Genomic DNA, 11,243 nt, shown 5'->3' with positions numbered 1-11,243 from the left:
AATCTCGCAGTCGAAGTCTTTCCGCAAATCTAACCATCTCCTCTGTCTCATATTCAACTCAGACTGTGAAAATAAGTATTTAAAACTCTTATGATTCGAAGAGATCTCAAAAGACTCACCGTACAAGTAGTGACGCCAAATCTTCAAGGCAAAAATAATAGCAGCAAGTTCAAGATCATGAACTAGGTAGCGAGTCTCGTGCGGTTTCAGCTGCCTCGATGCATATGCTATCACGTGCTTCCTCTGCATAAGAATACATCCGAGACCAAGATGAGAAGCATCGCAATAAACTGTGAAACCTCCAGAACCAGATGGAATAGAAAGAATCGGAGCACTGGTTAATCTCTTCTTCAACTCAACAAAACTAGCTTCACAATCATCTGTCCACAGAAAAGGAGCATTCTTCTGAGTCAACTGGGTGATAGGCTTCGCAATAGAAGAGAAACCCTGAATAAATCTACGATAGTAACCAGCCAAACCCATAAAACTGCGGATTTCTGGCACAGAAGTCGGCCTGCACCAGTTCTTCACTGCTTCTCTCTTGCTGGGATCCACGGCAATCCCATCTCCTGAAATAATGTGCCCCAGAAAGACAACTTTGTCAAGCCAAAACTCACACTTCGAAAGCTTGGTGAATAATTGTTCTGTCCTCAAAATCTGCAACACAGTTCTCAAATGTTTTTCATGCTCGGTACGGCTCTTAGAATAGATCAAGATATCGTCAATGAAAATAATCACAAACTCATCAAGAAAACGCTGAAAGATTCGGTACATCAACCCCATAAAGACCGCTGGGGCGTTCGTCAAACCGAACTGCATGACAAGAAATTCAAAATGACCATACCTCGTTCGAAACGCCGTCTTAGGGACATCCTCCTCACGAACTCTCAGCTGGTGATACCCAGACCTCAAATATATCTCCGAATAGATACACGAACCCTGAAATTGATCAAAAAGATCATCTATACGCAGTAAAGGATACCTGTTCTTAATTGTCGCCTGATTCAGTTGGCGGTAGTCAATGCAGAGACGCATAGAGCCATCTTTCTTTCTAACAAACAGGACAGGAGCACCCCAAGGCGATACACTGGGTCGAATGTATCCCTTGGCAATCAAATCTTCCAACTGCTTCTTCAGTTCCTTCAATTCGATCGGAGCCATTCTGTACGGAGCTTTCGAAATCGGCTGAGTACCTGACGTCAGATCAATGCCAAACTCAATATCTCTAATCGGTGGAAAACCCGGAATTTCATATGCAAACACATCAGGGAATTCCCTAACCACTGGTAAATCGTTCAGCTCAGGGCTAAACTTCAGAATATCTATCGAATAAACAAGGAATCCTTCGGCTCCTCTCTGTAATAATCTGTTCATAGATAAGACAGATATCAAAGGAATTTTAGAACGAGAACCCTTATCGAAGAATCTCAATTCATCTGTCATCTCTGGTCTGAAACGTACTATATTCTGAAAACAATCTACTTTAGCCATGTACTTAGTCAAAACATCTATGCCAACTATGCAGTCAAAGTCAGACAACCCAAGTACAATACAGTCGAACTCGATCAAATTCCCTTCAAAACTCAAACCACAATTTCTAACGAAATACTTCCAAACAATTCCTCCACCCAAAGGTGAAGTAACAGAAACTACAGCAGGCAAAGACTCAAAAGGCAAGGCATGCATCGACACAAATTTCTCAGATAAGAAAGAGTGAGAAGCACCTGTATCTATCAGAAAAAATGCAGGATAACCAAAAATCTTACAGTTACCTGTAATCACATCATTTGGTGCAGCTTGAGCCTCATCTTCATTCAGAGCAAACACTCTAGCCTGAGGTCTGGAAGATTGATTCGAACTTTGATTACTTCCCTGACGATACTGCTGTTGTGGTTGGAAGGAGTGAACTGCAGTCGATTGCCTTTGAGGCTGAGATGACTGTCGAGAGGCATTTCTACTCTGAGTCTGGTCAGAACCCTATTGAGGACACTGTCTGGCATAATGTCCCGTCTGCTGGCAGATGTAGCAGTTCCCAAAGATTCCCCTACACTAGTCGCTGGAGTGTCGTCCTCCGCACTTGCTACACAAAGCTCCAGAAGATCCTGAACCCTGACCAGAACTGAACTGTCTCGAACCACTCGAGCTCGAAGAACTTCTTCCAGACTTCTTGAACTGCTTTCCTTTGGGACGGAAATAGTTCTTCTTGCCACCACCACTGTTACCACCCTCATTCATCTGCGGCTGATTTTTATACTGCCTATGCTGTTGCTGTTGAGGCTGGTACTGATTCTCCCTCTTCCTTAACATTCCCGCTTCTGCCCCCTTGGCCTGATCCATCGCATCTGAAAAGTTATCTGGCCTCCCAGTATTCACCAGAATAAATATGTCAGGGTGCAAATCGTTAATGAACTGGTCTGCTTTTGCCTCCTCATTGTCGGCAATATGCGGGGCGAACCTCAGTAAACTGTCAAATTTCGCAACATAGTCCTCGATACTCATATTCCCTTGCTTCAAATTTGCAAACTCGGCACCTTTGTCCTTTCGATAGGAAACTGGGAAAAATCTTTTATAGAATTCAGATTTAAAAAGTTCCCAAGTGATTTCCGTACCTCTGTTCTCTTTGGCTTTCTTGGTTGTCATCCACCAACTTTTTGCCACTCCCTGTAGTTGATGAATAACCAATCTAACGCTGCGGTCGTCAGAGTAGTCGAGCAAATCGAAGAGCTGATCTATATCATCAAACCAACTCTCACAATCTACCGGATTCTCTTTCCCATTCAAATACGGTGGACTGAAGGATTTGAATATTTTCAGTAAGGCTTCCATAGGCGTGATCGTCTCATCCATCTGTACCACCGGAGGAGTCATAACCAAAGGAGTTTCTGTAGTAAGGACAATCGGTGGAGTATTCATGTCTAGCCTTCTTCGAGTACCCATCTAAATTGACAGGGGTTAGAACACGGATAATTCAATTCACATCTCACCATTTCAGTTTTAAGAAACCTCTGGTCGTCTTACCAATACGATAGATGGAACTCAGATCAATGCATGAGTACAGTTCATATCTCAATCAAATTATTTTTTTTTAACAATTTGAATCTCCAAGTCACGCAATTCAAATAAATTTTCAATCCATAAAGCATGTTCGCATATTCTGTAATCATAGAATTAATCAATCACATGCGAGAAATTCAGTTCAAGCAGACTCGGTCTACCCCGCTCACTTCTAGAACAAGGTCCAGGAACTTATCTCTCTGATACCACTTAATGTGAGGCCTAGATTCTAATCATGCAATCTCAGGATAATTAAATTAATCAACTTAATTAAAAGAATAGGATTAAAGAATTTAATTTCTTTTTTTTAAAAAAAAAGAAGGTGCTCGCTCGATCGGTAAAATCTTACCGATCGAGCGGGCCAAAGATACCAGCTCTCTGTCCAAGAATCAGGACCCTTCGCTCGATCGGTAAAATCTTACCGATCGAGCGAGAACAAAATTCAACTACACTGTCCCGCTACAATAGGTGCTCGCTCGATCCGCAAGACTTCGCCGATCGAGCGAGACCCTCTGCCCAAAAAATTTCTGGTTTCTACTCCAATTCATTTCCATTCAATCCACAATAACAACATCAAAATCCCATTCACCAAGATATAACATAAATGTATTGAGTTATACAAACCTCACAAAATAAAGCATGCATAATAAGGTCCATCTAGTTCGGACTTATTCAATACAAAAAGGAGTTCAAATACATAATGACTCCTAACATCCAAGCCTCACTCTATTCTCTCAATCACCTAGCCATGTTTTTTCTGACTCGGTCCTGCCCCACCTGTTGCCAAGTACACATACAAACAAAGACAACAGCCGGATAATCCGGTGAGAATTGATATTCCCAATAAAAGAGACTGACATGTAATCAAATAAACATATCGAGACATGTATGAATTCGTTCCTCATATAATCAATTAATCCAATCAAGTACTGAATTTAAAATGATATGCATGTCTTTAAACTTCTGGATTATCAAACTCTGATAATCAAATGAAATTCTTCTATTCTTTCTTTCTTTCTTTGGTTTGGGATCCCGAGGTTAAAGACATCCACAATCACACCGACTCTCCTCTCGAGGTGGACATGACATGCTTTAATCTCCTAGACTCAAGAGCATTATAGTGAGCTACTCGACAAGGTAGTAAATAGCCTACCAAGATACTCAACTACAATCCCTAGATCGTCTAATTCAAATTGAATAAATCAAGGCTCAATATGAAAGCATATGTAATCTCATGCACTCAATATAAATTCAATCATATAATCAATAAGCAATCAAATCATGCAATATGTGATTTCTTCTAGGACACTCGAATCAATCCTGACTCGAGTTAATCGTCCTATTCCATTCCAAAGTCATCTTATACCTCTTCTTTGTCGTTCCAAAACTTCAATCTGAAAACAACAATTCTCAATTCAAAATCTATCCAATCAAGTTCATTAATCGATATAGAAAGACATCGATACTATACTGGCTCAACTCTTCCAAACTTGCCAAAAGCTGCGACTCTAGCAACTTCAAGGACTCCCAATCAATCTATCAGAAGAAGTCATGGATCAAAATCAATATCAAAACTCAATCAAAACTCAATACGATCAAAATATCGAAATGATATCCAAAACTCAAACTGACGGCATAACGGCTATAAACTGACCAATCCGGAAATGCAGACAACAAAACAACAGCTCAAGAAACTCATTCCAATCCTCAAACATCAAACCCAACACAATATCAACACATCTCAAGATCAAGATTTTCAAAAATGACAAGAAAAATCATAACAAATCCGAACATCGCTCTAATTCAAAACCGACAGATAATAAACGATCAGAACTCTATCAAGAACAACATACTCGAATCTCGCACGATTCTAACAACATCCAAAAACTAGAATGTATCCGATCGTAGAAAAACTTACGATATAACGGAGCTCTCGTAGTAGTGATCGATAATCTGCCTTCAGAACTAAATTCCAAAGGCCGGATCGAGCTCGAACTGAAATCAGAAAGCTTGGAAGAAAGCTTTCTCGACTTCAATGGAGAGAAACCGAGTTGGAGGGGATGATGATGTGCTAAGAGACTTAGTCAAGCCTTCAATAATATAGCAAACTCACTTTTTGTGTTTTAGTCCCTGAAAATTCCCAAAATTGCAAAATAGACCCTGATCAATAAAAAGTCCGATCTCGAATTCTAAAATCACTGCTTATCTCAAATAACATCAAATAAGATAAAAATGGGGCGTTACAGCTTCACTTTGACTTGTTTACCGACTCATCTGGGGTCATCAGGTGGCAATGTTGGGTGTTGTGACGAAACATATAGGAGTCAATGCATTGTAGTCGAGGATTCACCGCTTACCTATGGTTATGGATATCCTATGTAATCTCATGCATACGTAGCTTGAAATCTCTGATCAGAGTAGGTGGTAATTAAGAAATGGGTTTCTGGAATTACACCTTCGATGCAACTATGGCATGACACATTGTTATCGATTCAATGACAACTCTCGATAAACCAATGGTTGTCGAATCGGTCGGGATATATGAGTTGAAGGGACCGTACTGTACGCTAACCATAATTGATTGGTTCTTGCAGGCGCTATCATTTGATACCTAGGGAGTCATGTAAGCGAAGCTGCTAGACGTTTCACATGACTGGTTGGGTACTATCAGACTTGAGTTTTCTGACGTTTTTATTATCAAGGAGTTGATCAATAAGAATGGAGCTATATAGGGTATGCTCATATAAGGGACTTGTTGATCCCGAATCACATGGAGATGTGAACCAACTGCTAGTTGTATCAATGAACCATTGAGGGTCACACAAGTACTAGCTTTCTAGATCCTGTTGAGATTAAAATTAGTTCAATGTGTTGAACTACTTATAAATGAGTTTATAAGTAAAATAAATTAGAAGTTTGACTTCTAAATTGGAGAATAAATGGAATAAGTAACTTTTAATTTGTGAATGTGTTCCAAGATTAAAAGTTGACTTAAAATAATTAGTTTATGAAAATGGTTATTTTCTAAACTATTATTTTGAACTTAGTTAATTAATTCAAGCGTTGAATTAATTTAACACTAGTAGGCTTTGTAATGTACAAATAATTAAATTAATTCAAGTGTTGAATTAATTAAACACTATTGAGTCTAGTAGAGCTCAAATTAATATAGTGTTGAATAATCATATACTAGTGGACTTGAATGAGTTCAAGTTAGATTTAATTAATTATTTAAAATTAATTGGGATTAAGTTTAATGTTTAATTAAATAAGTTCATAAAACATATATATATATATATATATTATATATATATTCGAAATATATATATATATATATATATATATATATATATATGCATATATAATATGTGTGTGATGGAATTTGAAGGGTTGGAAGATTGCATGCAATTTTCCATGCAAGTTTTGCACTTTTCTATGCATGGTTTTAATTGTATCTATTTAATCCTTCTCCATTAATATATTATACACACATTCATATATTCCATTCCAATTAGAGAGGTGGCCGAACACTCAAAAAAAAAAAGAAATTCTCCAAAGTTTTCTTTCATTTTTGTGGAAGAAGAAAAGGAAAATTTCAATGAAAAATTCTCTAAATATTCTAGTGCATATTTAGAGCAGATCTAGATCGTCTATTCGTGGACCTAATTCGAAGGCTTGAAGTGTTGAATCCATTTTGAGCAAGGTGTGCTCTTGGAAGCTTGTAGATAGTTTCTACCACTTCAAGAGTCTAGTTGTTTATCAACTTGGTTAGAGCCATAAATCAATCTTTGAGATTGATAGGTAAAACATCTAAACATCATATGGTTGTTTGTTTTTGAATGCTACACAAGTGCTCGGATTTCTTTTGTTAAAAATTTTAATATTTTCGCTGCGTTTTTGGGAACGAGTTCACCGATCTCCTACAAGATCCCCCTGTCAAAGGCTCATAAACTCCTTCTTCAATTGGTCTCTCACATCTGCGGTAAAGTACTTCTCGAAGAAGAGCCTCTGGAAATCAGTCCATGGTAAGGTAGCCGGATCCACTGTCTTCTAAACTCCCTCCCACCGAAGGGCTGCATCATCCTTGAGAAGAAAGGTGGCACATCGAACTCGATCTGGATCTCCCAACTCCATGTACCGGAAGATCATCTCAAGTGAGCGGATCCAACCCTCAGCTACAAACGGGTCAGTCTTGAGAAGAAAGGTGGCACATGCGAGCCAAACCAGCCAACACTTGAGTCCCAACATTCGTAGATGGAGGAGGTGGTGGTGGAGGTGGTTTCGGAGGAGGAGGTGGCGGCTCCGGAACATGATAACAACGAGGAGCCATCTGTATGCCAGTTCAAATTCCAACACTCAAATTTCATGCCTAAAGGAAAAGGGTGTCTTTAAACTTTTACATACTCAGAGGACATTAAAACTCATGTTCCTAATATTAAAACAGTTAAAGATAGCAAAATTTAAATCTTACAGACTGTGAGGCAAGATCTTCCGAGTCCTAGCGTTCGGAGGTAGGCATAACCCAAACCCAATGATCGTGCTCTGATATCAACTGAGATGACTCTAACTACTAGCATTTAAATAAATAAAAAAAATACGGATTTTTTTTAAAACAATTTGACATGACCTATTTGTTTGAACATCAAACCATCTGCCTCAAAACATCAGTTTAATAATTGCCTCAACGGAAGGCAACCACGAGGTAAATAGTTTACATATTCAGCGGATCATCCGACACAAAACAAATGTAATCATAAGTGTTTTACATGCCATAATAAATGCAGGGAAAAACACATCCTGCTACTAACGGGAAATCAAAACGACATAAGTTCATTATTTCCAATAGCATAATGCGGAAGAAAAATAAAAGAGAGGCAACGATCGAGGGCGTGCCACCAAACGCTACAGAATATGAGGATCCGGCCCCGTAGCCTCATCTGCAAACTCACCTGCACCAAGAATAGCAGTGAGCTTAAAAGACCAGCAAGATTTTGCGCTATATATAAAAAGGATTCAAAATATATGCAGCATACTAAAAGTTATAATAAGTATAAAATGAGACTCTCATGAATGAAATGTAATATCATGCCCGAAGTAGAAACAATCACAATATGCAATGAAAATATAACATTAATGAACCATTTCCGCTTTTTAATTATCTTGTGAATTTAGATCCTCGATTGTGACTATGATTTTTGATCAATCAATGGCTACATTACTATGCCGGCAAGGATGCCGAGATCTCTCCGGATTCAACATTGCCCTTGAATTGGTAGGGAAATGGAGATTTCTCCCGACTTCGTACTACACGTCTGGTTGGTAGGGAAATCGAGATTTCTCCCGACCTCGTATTACACATCTTGTTGGTAAGGAAATCTAGATGTCTCCCGACCTCGTACTACACGTTTAATTTTGGAAAGTGAACCAGGGCATCTCCCGATCCATCATTACACGTGTAAATCACAACCAAGTCAATTCATTCATTAAATTTTCATTAGATTTATCCTTTTCACATTTAAATTTTCACCTTTACATGCATTCATTAGTTTAAACTTCGGTACTAGAATAGAAGCGAATTTGAAGTCAACACACGCGAAGGAATAGGGCGTTAAATGAATAAAATGACATGAACCCAAAAAAGATAATATAAACTTTGAATTAATGGATGAATGACTTGTAAGTGGACTGTAGTGACCCTTACCCGGATCACTTACTAACAGAACTTAGGCATGCAATTAACTTAATTAAACAGATATCAGAATAAAACTGCGGAAACCATAAACGTTATACAATCCCAAGTAAAGGAATCTGTAATTATTCAAATAATATACAACCAAATAGAATAGCTGTATCAACCTCAAAACAACAGAAATAAAACCTAGACGAAGCTCCAGCTGGTCAACCACTGACTAGCCCCTCTTGGATCCACCCACCTCGTCCAATCGCAAACCTACCCCTTGGAATAGGGTGTCCAGAAACACAGAGTATGAGACATGAGCATAAGACGCTCAGTACGAGAGTATGAGTATACATGCATGCAAAGTGAACTCCCTATAAACTCGAGGTCAAGGATCAGATAATAGAGACAGACCGGGCCCTGGTATGTAGCAAGCTGTGCCGTCGCTTCAGGAGGTGGCTCCCATACCATAATACAAGTGGATATGCCGGACCCAAATCGATGGAAGTCCAACCACTAACAGGATAGGGAAAAACCCTACTAACAGACATTTCGAAGGAGATAGCTAAGTATGCAAATGAATGCAGCATAAATCAATGACATATAAACCATGCAGTCACATAATACATGCATACTCAGTCAGGATATCTCGAACAGTACTTTGTACCTCAAAACAGTGCAAGCTCTACCAATTCTAGGTCCACGCCTATAGTCTGCTCTACACTGCCAAATGATACTACTATCATTAAAGTGCTCTAAAAGCCTTAACTAAGCTATTGCATAATCCTAAATATTTATAGGAAGCAAAAGCTATACCTTCGTCTGTTGTTAGCCCTTTGATGTCGATGCCTCCAGAACTAGGGCACAACTCTGCTACGACTTCCGAACGCCTCACCGACCGCCGGGTCAAGCCTAGGAAGGCTAGAACAACTCGAATAGACTAGAAAGGAGAGGAAAATACTCGGAATTGGCAATTGGAAATGAAGCCTCGGCCCTCTATTTATAGATAACGATCGGAACTTCCGATCCTCGATCGGAACGTCCGAACCTCGATCGAAACGTCCGATCCTGCCATCAGAGCTTCCGAAGATCCTGATCTACCACGTGTCAAAATATCACTTGTTGACTTCGGATAGGGTGATCGAAGCTTCCAATCCTGATCGGAGCTTCCGATCCAACCACACGTCATGGATGACGTAATATCATCGGTGCCTCCGATCGCTCATCGGAGCTTCCGATCGTGCCTTCGGAGCTTCCGATCCGTCCGATACCCAATTTATTTAATTAGCATTAATCCTTTAATTACTCAATTAGGGTACGGGCTACTACATTCTCCCCCACTTAAGATATTTCGTCCTCGTACTACACGTTTAATTTTGGAAAGTGAACCAGGGCATCTCCCGATCCATCATTACACGTGTAAATCACAACCAAGTCAATTCATTCATTAAATTTTCATTAGATTTACCCTTTTCACATTTAAATTTTCACCTTTACATGCATTCATTAGTTTAAACTTCGGTACTAGAATAGAAGTGAATTTGAAGTCAACACACGCGAAGGAATAGGGCGTTAAATGAATAAAATGACATGAACCCAAAAAAGATAATATAAACTTTGAATTAATGGATGAATGACGTGTAAGTGGACTGTAGTGACCCTTACCCGGATCACCTACTAACAGAACTTAGGCATGCAATTAACTTAATTAAACAGATATCAAAATAAAACTGCGGAAACCATAAACATTATACAATCCCAAGTAAAGGAATCTGTAATTATCCAAATAATATACAACCAAATCGAATAGTTGTATCAACCTCAAAACAACAGAAATAAAATCTAGACGAAGCTCAAGCTGGTCAACCACTGACTAGCCCCTCTTGGATCCACCCGCCTCGTCCAATCGCAAACCTGCCCCATGGAATAGGGTGTCCAGAAACACAGAGTACGAGACGTGATAATAAGACGTTCAGTACGAGAGTATGAGTATAAATGCATGTAAAGTGAACTCCCTATAAACTAGAGGTCAAGGATCAGATAACAGAGACAGACCGGGCCCTGGTATGTAGCACGCTGTGTCGTCGCTTCAGGAGGTGGCTCTCATACCATAATACAAGTGGATATGCCGGACCCAAATCGATGGAAGTCCAACCACTAACAGGATAGGGAAAAACCCTACTAACAGACATCTCGAAGGAGATAGCTCAGTATGCAAATGAATGCAACATAAATCAATGACATATAAACCATGCAGTCACATAATACATGCATACTCAGTCAGGATATCTCGAACAGTACTTCGTACCTCAAAACAGTGCAAGCTCTACCAATTCTAGGTCCACGCCTATAGTCTGCTCTACACTGCCAAATGATACTACTATCATTAATGTGCTCTAAAAGCCTTAACTAAGCTATTGCATACTCCTAAATATTTATAGGAAGCAAAAGATATACCTTCGTTCGTCGTTAGCCCTTTGATGTCGATGCCTCCAAAACTAGGGCACAACTC

Source organism: Henckelia pumila, chromosome 1, assembly GCF_033568475.1.
Source record: "Henckelia pumila isolate YLH828 chromosome 1, ASM3356847v2, whole genome shotgun sequence".
NCBI lineage: Eukaryota > Viridiplantae > Streptophyta > Magnoliopsida > Lamiales > Gesneriaceae > Henckelia > Henckelia pumila.
The sequence above is the reverse complement of the archived record's forward strand: the minus strand, read 5'-3'. Positions refer to the sequence as shown.